Source organism: Mus caroli, chromosome 4 (assembly GCF_900094665.2).
Source record: "Mus caroli chromosome 4, CAROLI_EIJ_v1.1, whole genome shotgun sequence".
Taxonomy (NCBI): Eukaryota; Metazoa; Chordata; class Mammalia; order Rodentia; family Muridae; genus Mus; species Mus caroli.
Window position 1 is genome coordinate 95,620,907 of NC_034573.1, and position 11,833 is coordinate 95,632,739.

General features: G+C 43.1%; 1 long non-coding RNA gene across 1 annotated transcript in view; it reads left to right on the plus strand.

Annotated features, from left to right (window-relative positions):
* The window catches only part of LOC110292088, a 109,074-nt gene extending 99,216 nt beyond the window's left edge, over positions 1 to 9,858 (plus strand). Inside the window, exon 4 of the long non-coding RNA XR_002377645.1 lies at positions 9,257 to 9,858. This is a non-coding gene — a long non-coding RNA (uncharacterized LOC110292088). The remainder of the gene's footprint in view (positions 1 to 9,256) is intronic.
* The last annotated feature ends 1,975 nt before the right edge of the window (positions 9,859 to 11,833 follow it).

The following is an 11,833-nucleotide window of genomic DNA, read 5'->3' on the forward strand; positions in this document are numbered from 1 at the left end:
GCACAGTGTCCACACTTTGGTCTTCATTCTTCTTGAGTTTCATGCGTTTAGCANATTGTATCTTATATCTTGGGTATCCTAAGTTTTGGGCTAATATCCACTTATCAGTGAATACATATTGTGTGAGTTCTTTTGTGATTGTGGTATTTTTTTGTTTATTTTTATGTGGCTTGGTTCACCAAATGGTTCTTAGAGTTCAGTTCATATTTCTCACAAGATTAAAAACTTTCATAAGAAACATAAAATTCTTTTAAGCATAACATTTCACTAGATAGATAAATTTATAGATCAACCACATTGTAACAAATTTGTTTTCATACGAAGCCCAGATGTATGTCCTAGACTCTTCAGTGACACAGCAGCCTGAAGGCTTTGTAAGGTGCACATAAGGAAATCCTGTTCACTTGCTATTTCCTGCTATAGAGGTCTGATGACCAGGGGGTGCTAATGTAGTGACCAGCATAACATTCTGCGACTTGACAGAGATCAACTTCTCCAGACAGTGCTCTGCCAAGGGTGAGTTAACTTCAGCTTGCTTCAACTTCCTAAATGTGCACTGTTGTCTGTCTCAAATGCATATCTTAAGTCCATACCTTGCCTATTTGTCTCTGGTCACAGGATGACCAAACACCCAAGAAACAGCTATACTCTTGCTGCATCTCCTGGAAAAAACATGTTGCCCCTTTGGGAGGGAAGTTTCATAACCCTTAGAGCCATAGGAAAGCACAGTCATTCCTGCTTCACTCTTGGGTTTGTGGGCCCATGTCTGTATTCTTTCTCTAAGAAAATAACACTGATAGAGGCCGATGTCACAATCTATAAGATCTACTCCATATGCACAAATACTGCCCCAGAGCTGGGATTTTAGCTGTAGCATCAGTGTGCCATTTTAATGTCCTATAGTCCCAGAAGATTCTAGAATGTCATGGCAACGGTGGATTCTTTGCTTATGGAACTTCTCCCTTACCTCTCTTTTAAAGTGGGTCTTTTAGTCTAACAAAAGTTCTAACCCATTGAATCTAATTTCTGCAAATACCCAGTCATTCATTGGATTATAATAGATCAGTTTACGGGACTGTAATACTGAAAATCAAACTCATGTGCAGAATAATGTGTGAGGATGGAAAGCATCAGTGTAGCCTTCCTATCACCCATCAAATGGCTTTCTGGTTCTTCAAGGAACAGCATTATGTTGAGAACTCAGTATTAATCTGTTACTGGCAGGTTGAATGTGTGTTGGTGGTAGTCACTCTGGGCTTTTGCAGTGGTCAGTGTGCTGTACCTACCCTCTGTAATGAGGACTCCATTACTAGTTCTGCAGTGAAAAATCTGGTTCACTAGATCCAATTTACCTCCTACACTTTGTGATCCTCTAATAGCAGCTTTAAATGGCAGGATCTGGACCAAAGAGGGACAGAGAGGGAGCTGGGCCCTGAGATTGCAAGTCTGGGCAAGCATAGCTAACACTTCCTTGAAGTTGGTGACCTAGGTACTACTCCTTTCACCTCCTTCTGGCCTTGGGCCTTGAGACTGGGGTTCTCCAAGTTGATACTAAAATGGGGATTGGACCATCCCATCAGCACCTATTTAAAAAAAACAGTAGGAGGGGGGCAGGATTAAAGTCTTAGCTGACCAGGCAGGGAACTCAAAAGCAAGTATTAAGTGTCAGATTTTTTTCATTTTTTTCTTTTTTCTTTCTTTCTTTCTTTCTTTCTTTCTTTCTTTCTTTCTTTCTTTCTTTCTTTCTTTCTTTCTTTCTTTTTTTTTTGCTTTTGCTGAGATGACCAGATCTTTATAGTCTGGCCTCAATCACTGTCAGACAGCAGACAGCTGCGCCTCAGGGTATGCACAGCCTAAGTGAAGCGATTCTTTGTGACAAACATGGACCTCCTAGAGCAGCCAGCACACCCTGCCCACCCCACTTCTCACATCTGGGCAGGGAGCCTTCCCTGAGAGGGGTTTAGGAGGTGCCACAACCCTGATGGACTTCCCTCTTTATCCTGGTAACTCTTGAGCTCTGTTGATTTGGACATCCTCATGCCCACTAGCAAAATGCTTCTACCAAGGGGACCAGTGGTGTCACTGGTTTGGAAGTTGAGGTTTATCCAGAATAGGAGGGGGTTAATGTAGCAACCAGGAACCTACTTTCCAGATAAAGAGGCAGTCACTGTGAGTCGAGGGTCCGGAGGGACTGGAGCTAGGGAGCACTCATTTAGATAAATGCACACTCCAGAGTAAAAGCCAATGAGAAATGATTGCAAACAAAGTCAGGGGAGATACATAACCTGGATTTCTCAAGAGTGGAGTTCCGTGACACATTATCAGGGAGAACACAGCCAGAGAGATGGAAGTGGGGGCAAGCAAAATAAGGAATACTGGAAGGAAATTACAGGTGCCATTCTCAGCCACAGAGACAAGGGTGAGAAAGGCTGTGGGGATTCCTTCCTTGCTTGTCATGAATAGATATCCATACATTCCCACACAGATGTGTGTGTGTGTGTGTGTGTGTAAATACAGACTCTGTTTTCTCTCTCTTTTTTTTTCATCTTCTTTTAATAAGGCGAATATTGCTCAGATTAACATAACAGAATATTCAAGAGTAACTGTGACCAACCTTGGGGTTCACCCATATTAGGGAAATTGAGTATGGATGCTAAGGGGTGGGTGAGGCTAGGGAGTCAGCCTAGGGAGGTTAGGGAGTCATTAATTTTGGTGTGTCCTGTCAGGTAGTGGCTGGGGTTATAAAAATGCATTTCCCTGTCATATGCAGGCTTCTCACTGCCTCTCAGACAGACAAGCTGAGGGAGGCTCTGCTCCTAGTTCTCCTGCCATTCTGTCTGGTTTTCTTACAGTAATGCCCTATCCTGGGGTGAGGAGTTGCTTCCAACAGCAGTTGGTTTGGGTTTTAGCCTCTCTTCATTATCTCAGAGCCAGACTCACCAACCTTCTCCGAGGCGCACCAGATCCAGACAGGACATCCTCCCCCACTCAGAGGCCTGTGTCTGGTACCAGGAAGTGCCTGCGGTTAGCCACCAAGGGTTTGGTAAGGTGCATACTCTACTTCAGATGCTTAGAAAGACTGCCCTCCTGGGTCGTAAAGACAGCCTACTTACTCTAGAAAGAGGGCAAACATCCGCCTCCAGGCATACAGCTACCTGCCTCTGCTTTCACTCGAGGCAGAACACACTCCATCCCAGCATGTTTTGTGGAAAGCCCCAGGGTCTCTCTAGGCCTAGAAGGGAGACAAGGCATCCCCAGAGGCTCTCCAGTGCAGCCAACAGAACAAAAGGGCAGGATAAGTGTGATTCCATTATCTTCGACCAACAGTCTGAGACAAGAATTTGAGGCGGCCATCCATTCTGACCTTTCTCTCTAGCCGCCTGGCAGCCTTTTCCCTGGAAAATGAAACTTTCCACAGTGTCTGTCTTAATTATGCATGGCCATAGTTGATTTGCATATCCAAATACCCAGGCCCATGAAGCGTATGAATAATTTCAGCCTGATGGTTGGCTGCAGAAGAAAGAAAAAGACTGGTAAGCTTGCGATGTCCTCTAACCTGTATATACTTGCTATTCTGTATCCTCAGGGCTTGCATCTGTGGGGTCAAACAACTCTAGGCTGAAAGTCTTTGGGAAAGCCACATCTCTACTGAATGTGTACAGATGTCTGCTTTCGTGACACTATTTCCCCAAACAATGCATTATGACAAGTGTCTATAGAGAAATTTGGTGTTGGGAATTTTAAGTCATCTAAACACAATGTAAAGTAGACAAGAGCAGGGCTTTGTGCAAATACTGTGGCATTTTTTTCAGAGGGGAATCACTCCCCTATAGATGCGAAGGGATAACTGGACAGACTTGGTGCTGAGCAACTTAGCCTAAGGAAACTGAAACTGTACAGAAGTGACCAAATTTCATGGTTTTTACCATTACAAGTTCGTTCTGGTGCTTCCTCCATGCACACAGCTTCCCCTAGACAGTCTCAGCCCTACCAAGAAATCATCTGCCAGACAGAATCAACAGTGAGATGCCATAGATCTTTCTAAAATCTTGGTGTTTTCTTGGGCCTTAGTTTGTTACTAACAGCAAACAGAGAATTTTGACTATATCACCTTTAAAGATATATCTAGTCCAGTCCGATTTTTTAACCCTTCTGATGGCATTGTCTTTTAGTTAAAAGATTTATCTTGATATTTCTTTATGTGTGTACACACCTGTCTCTCTCTCTCTCTGTACCACATGTGTGTGGGTGCCCTCTGAGATTGTTTGTATGTGGTCCCATTTATTGATTCTTGATCTTACAGCACAAGCCATTGCTGTTCTATTCAGGAATTTTTCCCCTGTACCCATATCTTCGAGGCTTTTCCCTACTTTCTCCTCTATAAGTTTCAGTGTCTCTGGTTTTATGTGGAGTTCCTTNATCCACTTAGATTTGACCTTNGTACAAGGAGATAGNAATGGATCANTTNGCATTCTTCTACATGATAACCGCCAGTTGTGCCAGCACCATTTGTTAAAAATGCTGTCTTTTTTCCACTGGATGGTTTTTGCTCCCTTGTCAAAGATCAAGTGACCATAGGTGTGTGGGTTCATCTCAGGGTCTTCAATTCTGTTCCATTGGTCTACTTGTCTGTTGTTATACCAGTACCATGCAGTTTTTATCACAATTGCTCTGTAGTACAGCTTTATGTCAGGCATGGTGATTCCACCAGAGGTTCTTTTATCCTTGAGAAGAGTTTTTGCTATCCTAGGTTTTTTGTTGTTCCAGATGAATTTGCAGATTGATCTTTCTAATTCGTTGAAGAATTGAGTTGGAATTTTGATGGGGATTGTATTGAATCTGTAGATTGCTTTTGGCAAGATAGCCATTTTTACAATGTTGATCCTGCCAATCCATGAGCATGGGAGATCTTTCCATCTTCTGAGATCTTCTTTAATTTCTTTCTTCAGAGACTTGAAGTTCTTTTTATACAGATCTTTCACTTCCTTAGTTAGAGTCACGCCAAGGTATTTTATATTGTTTGTGACTATTGAGAAGGGTGTTGTTTCCCTAATAACCCCATTAAAAATGGGGCTCAAAACTGAACAAAGAATTCTCACCTGAGGAATACCGAATGGCAGAGAAGCACCTGAAAAAATGTTCAACATCCTTAATCATCAGGAAAATGCAAATCAAAACAACCCTGAGATTCCACCTCACACCAGTCAGAATGGCTAAGATCAAAAATTCAGGTGACAGCAGATGCTGGCGAGGATGTGGAGAAAGAGGAACACTCCTTCATTGTTGGTGGGATTGCAAGCTTGTACAACCACTCTGGAAATCAGTTTGGCGGTTCCTCAGAAAATTGGACATAGTATTACCGGAGGATCCAGCAATACCTCTCCTGGGCATATATCCAGAAGATGTCCCAACCGGTACGAAGGACACATGCTCCACTATGTTCATAGCAGCCTTATTTATAATAGCCAGAAGCTGGAAAGAACCCAGATGCCCCTCAACAGAGGAATGGATACAGAAAATGTGGTACATTTACACAATGAAGTACTACTCAGCTATTAAAAGGAATGAATTTATGAAATTCCTAGGCAAATGGATGGACCTGGAGGGCATCATCCTGAGTGAGGTAACACAATCACAAAGGAACTCACACAATATGTACTCACTGATAAGTGGATATTAGCCCAAAAACTTAGGATACCCAAGATATAAGATACAATTTGTTAAACACATGAAACTGAAGAAGAACGAAGACCAAAGTGTGGACACTGTGCCCCTTCTTAGAATTGGGAACAAAACCCCCATGGAAAGAGTTACAGAGATAAAGTTTGGAGCTGTGACGAAAGGATGGACCATCTAAAGACTGCCATATCCAGGGATCCATCCCATAATCAGCTTCCAAACACTGACACCATTGCATACACTAGCAAGATTTTGCTGATAGGACCCAGATATAGCTGTCTCTTGTGAGACAATGCCGGGGCCTAGCAAGCACAGAAGTGGATGCTCATGGTCAGCTATTGGATGGATCACAGGGCCCCTAATGGAGGAGCTAGAGAAAGTACCCAAAGAGCTAAAGGGAACTGCAACCCTATAGGTGGAACAACATTATGAACTAACCAGTACCCCAGAGCTCTTGACTCTAGCTGCATATGTATCAAAAGATGGCCTAGTTGGCCATCACTGGAAAGAGAGGCCCATTGGACTTGCAAACTTTATATGCCCCAGTACAGGGGAACGCCAGGGCCAAAAAGTGGGAGTGAGTGGGTAGGGGAGTGTGGGGGGGAGTGTATTGGGGACTTTTGAATAGCATTGGAAATGTACTTGAGGAAACTACCTAATAAAAATATTAATTCTAACAAAAAACAAACAAAAAAGAATAGGTTTAGTCTGTGTCAGGGTTTCTATTGCTGCGATAAAACACCATGACCAAGAAGCAAGTTAGGGAGAAAACAGTTTATTTTGACTTACATTTCCTCATTGCTGTTCATCACTGAGGGGAAGTCAGGACAGGAACTCAAACACAGCAGAATCCTTGAGACAGGAGCTGATGCAGAGGCTGTAGAGAGGTGCTGCTTAGTGGCTTGTTTCACATGGCTTGCTCAGTCTGCTTTCTTACAGAACTCAGGTTCTGTACCAGTCCAGCAGTGGCGCCACCACAATGGGCCAGTCCTTCTCCTATTGATCACTATATGAGAAAATGCCTTATAGCAGGATCTCATGGAGGCATTTCCTAAACGGAGGGTCTTTCCTCTCTCTAGCATGTGTTAAGGTGACACATAAAACCTGCTAGTACAGGTAGCTCACAATTCTGGGATCAAGGGCCTGGGTGCTGGCTTTTGCTTGACTCTTGTTAGGGCCTTGTGATGGACAGTTCTATGGGCAATAGAAACATATTGGGGACGTGGGGGGTCACACCACCGGACCAAGAGCCTGAGGATGATTCAGAGCAGTTTGCTCTTTAAAACAACCCTTCCTCAAGAACTGAGAGGTCCCTCCAGAATAATTATTCCTTCCTGAGATCATGTTCTCAGTGAGTGAGGAATGAGGCCCCCACATCTTCACATTAACTCATAGACTCTTGGGGAAAATCTCAAAACATTTTCAAGCCATAGCAGAGACATGATGGAAATAGCTTGAGACTCACATCCATCTTATCATTTGCCACAAGGAGGAACTGACCATGACATTCAGGATACGTTTTTAAAACCCCAGAGAAGAACATCATTAACCTACTTGGCTCTGATGCTACTTTTGATGTCATTTATGGTCAGAGCTCAAGGGATTTTAGACAACAAATTTCAGTATCCATGGAGACAGTGGCGCAGCTAGTTCAACATCCTTCAGGAAGATGACGATCATAAAAATATGGAATGGGATCTTGATGGTTGGATTTGAGGTCATGAGAAAGGGACCGTAGTCGTGGGGCTGTCAGTCTCCAAGACTGTGGACCGGAGGCAGGATTGGGTTTCTCCCTGTCTTACCGGTGAAATAACCCAGGCTTGGAGAGCAAGTCCAACCTTTGAACTCATTTTCTTAACCTCTAACTTATCTGTCTCACGGTCAAAACATTGGAACCACCCTTTCTTTATAGGCACTTAGCATGAACTTAGAATGACAAGCCCTGCAATAAAGAAGAAAAGCAATCCAAAAGAGACAAAAACAATCACATGGGATGGATCACGGCCGTGGGAGCTTGTAGACATGACAAGGGCTTCTAGTTATGGTCCAATCTGTGAAGAACTATAGAAATCATGCAGCTGGGGAGGCTGCAGACCTACTTTGGTGGAGTGAGCATAAGGTACCTTCTCCAACCGTGACTAGCACTTAGGAGGCCAGACCTCATGGATGGAGTAGCGGTCTGTGGCAAGATGGAGGATTTCATGTCTACTTCCTCACAGACTTACAGCCACTATGCTCAGAGGAGGGGTCAATGAGTATTTTCCTTCTTAAACTAGGATGTGTGTGTGTGTCTGTGTGTTTGTGCGTGTGCAAGAGAGCACATGTGTGTGCATATACACACTTGAATGTGTGTACATGGGTCATGCTGTGCATCTTTTAAAATTGTGTTTTAGACCTGAAAGATTTCAAAATTAAAATGTTGTAGGATATTCCATGGCATGAGAATATACTTGCATAATATTTTCCTTTGAAATAAGGCTAGTTACAGAACCATTATTTTAGAGTAATTTCAATTTTGTGAAAATTAAAAGTTTAAAAAAATGTAAGTTACTTATCTTAGTCATGAGGTTGTGGCTATTCTTTTATTTTTCCTTTATTTTCCAGTATTCTATCTAGTGTGTGCATTATTTGATGTGGGGTAATAAGTTGTGATATTTCCTAATGTGATTAGCCTGAAGCCCTCTCATTAGCACAGCATTTGACTCATGCAAATGCACCTGATCAAGCTCGTCGGCCACACGAGTAGCGCTGCTACCTCAAAGTGTGTCTCTGAGTGATTTCTCTGAATCTTTTTACAAATGCTCTAGGTTTCCTGTCTTCTTTGACTGAGTGTGTCCAGCCCTGGGGCTGTGGAGGGGAGACTGTGCTTTCTAGTCATGGTAGCAGAAAGCAGGCTAACAATAGGTATGAAGATAAAAGGGTCTGCTAGACACTTAGCTTTCATGCTTCATGCTGGCCATGGATCTACATCAGTATAGTGTGTCCTTAAGTGTACAGAGATGATGGTTTATGCTCTGCACAATGCCTTCACATCAACAAACAAGCATCATATCACAGAGCTTGCTGTCCCCACGGGCAGTCCTGACACAAGAGCTTATGCATTTGTATTCATGGTCCCCCGCTCTAGCTGTAAAAAAAAAAAAAAAAAAAAAAAAAAAAAAAAAAAAAACAAAAAAAACATTTCTTTTTTTTTTTTTGTAGTTCAAGTGTCTATTCTGTGGTGCCTTCCTTAGAACTAAACATAGATAGAATTAGTCACACTTTGTCTGTACTTCCACAGCACATTGTACATACCTGCCATTTTGGGGCAGTTTATAATAAGTATTAGAATATAGCAAAAACTCTGTTTTTCATGACCTTCGCAGGGTTAGGGATGGAGTCTTAATCATTCAAATACACTTGGCATTTAGCACCATGATCGGTGCAGGGAAAGCATTCAAGTTCATTGACAAGAAAAGAATCCAGTTAAGGCCAAACAAGGTGGTTAACATCACCTCTGTTTGGGAGAGGAGTCAGCTAGTGAGTGCTAAATTGAAATATCTAGATGAATCTAACCTTTAAACGTGTACTCTTTCAGCAATGTGATTGATAGTCACCTGCATCATCATTAGCATCATGACGAGTGACACCATTACCACCACCACCAGCAGCAACATTATCAGCATCTTCACCACCATGACCAGAGAAGACAGATACTGCCGCCGCCGCCAACACCACCACCTGGGATTGACTCAGGAGTATAAACACTGGATGAGGAATGAAAGCGGACTGCTGTTATTAACCCTCTCTCTCTCGCCCTTTCTATCACAATTTGTCTCCTACACTTCCCTCCTCTACTCAAGACGCATTGGCCATACTGGAACCTGTGATGATCTTAGGATTTAAAAAAACATTTTCCAGTTAGCTGAAATAGTTCTGACATACCAGTGCTAAGTGTATACTTTCTATTGCTATGATAAAATACTCAACCAAAGCAAGTAAAGGAAGGAACGGTTAACTTCAGCTCACAAGTCAAGGGTGCAGTCCATCACAGCAGGGGAGTCATGGCAGCAGGGGAGGCAGCTGGCTACATAGTGCGGGGATGCTAGGAAGCTGGACTCCTGGGTGATTGTGCATCCTGCCAAGTTGACAGTCTATATTAATCATACTTGGAGTAATAAACTTGATTTGGTGGCCTTCAACGTCTGGCATGAGGGGATGTTCCATAGATGAGAACAGAGCATATCTCAGAGGGGTGGGTGCACAGTTTGTCCAGTTTGTCCCGCGGTGAGAATGGCGGGGTTGCCCTTCATATCACCATCCGACTTCAGGGTGAATGTGGAGTGTGAGTACCTGAGCCTCTGCTTCATTTCTCAAGGCGCTATTGATTCGGGAAGTAATTTTAGACAAATCCCATTATATCTCCGTGTCTTGGTTTCTTCATTTATTAAAACAAGAAGGGTAGCAATTCTGAGTTCCTTCACAGCGTTACAGAGCCTTATATAGGATCATGTATATGAAATTGCTCTTCACACCAAGACACCCTCCACATGGGCAAGGCATTCATGCTATTAGATGAGGAGGAGACAGAGCATGAACTGATGAAACAGTATGTCCTCTTCTCTCCAATATTTTGGTAAATCCTAGGTCCCACTCTTTTTTACCTTTAGACCTGTTGGAAATTCTAGCATTGTTTGTGTATTGGGTGTGGTGTGGTGGGCGGTAGGAGGGGGAGAGTCAGAAGCACAATGCTCCTCATTACTGCGGTATTGTGCAAGCAGACATAACTGTCCTCTCGTATGTGTGCATTTCTTCCTGGGTTGGTGCCGTTTTAAGCAACTCTCATTGGAAGACTGACAAGTGTTTGCTCTTTAATGCTCCATCTTTTATCATCATGATTTCTTTAAATGTAAATCCTCCCACACCTCCACCTTCTGTTTCCTCCCGTCTTTGAGCTGGGGAGTAAACAGGATACAATTTAGTAGCTGAGCTGGAGTAGGGACCTGATTACCTTGGCGCACCATTGGTTTAACTGACTTGTTTTCTTTCAGATGAGTCAGACTCAGCCTGGATGTTTCCCATAAGCAGGAAGTGGCGGATGTGGGGGGTTCTTATCTCTCTGTTTTCCTTAATTTCCTCCTTATCAATGCAACCAGAATGAACATAGGCCTTGGAAGATAGGATCCTTTTTCTTTTACATCACCCAAATTAGAAGAGGCTATCCCACACGTGGCTACAGTTTGGAAAATGTCCAAACTTCTAAATCCCCAGTTGCTCTGATCTCCAAGGTTAAAGGGAGCATCCTACCCTTGCTTTTCCCTGATCCTCTTACACCATCTGCAGAGAGGTAGTTAAGGCCCCGAGGGAACCTATCAAACAGGTGTTTACATTCTTCAATTTCTAATCTGGATATTTCTAGAAACAGGCAAACAGACTTTGAATTTAGAAGAAAGGTCTTAGCAGCAGGGAGTGAGACATTTACCTGCAAAATAAAAGGCTGAATTAGGGTTTGGCAAACTTTAGTCAGTAGAGAAACAGGCAACTGTTAGAAACATAGCTCTTGATGCCAAATTGGACCCATACATTTTTATGGGTAGGAGGGAGGGAGAGAGGACGAAAAGGACCCAAGGGGCAAGCAAAGGCATCACCCACTGTGGCTAGCTTTACTTTTGCCTGCCTTGCTAGAGATTCTGGGTGTCACAGGCATCAGTCCCCAGCCACATTCACCTAAACTGCAGTCTTGATCCCCGCTGTGCAGAGCCAAGTCTGCTGCATTGCAGTAGCTTCTCATCCAGGAGCTTGCTATGCCATTCCCAGCCGACCAGCCCAGACCCTCCACATCAGAATCTTTCTTGTACCTGGATCCCCATGTGAGCTCAGTCCTATTTTAGAAAATCTCACCCCCTCCTTCTAATTGCCTGGGCCTCCAAAACTCTCCTTTATGCCTGATCCATGCAGGAACTTTAGATTCAGGTATGTAAATACCCACTGCCTACTTGACTTTCACAGGCAAATCCATAGGACATTTCACATTTCACATGGGTCAAAGCGATGTGACTAAAATGGCGTTATTACTCGGGGAATTCTTCAATCTCCTGTGTATACTTTTATTTAAAATTCTTGGTTTTCTTCCTGTCCAGCATGCTATTTATTAGCTAGTTCTGTCATTATTAAT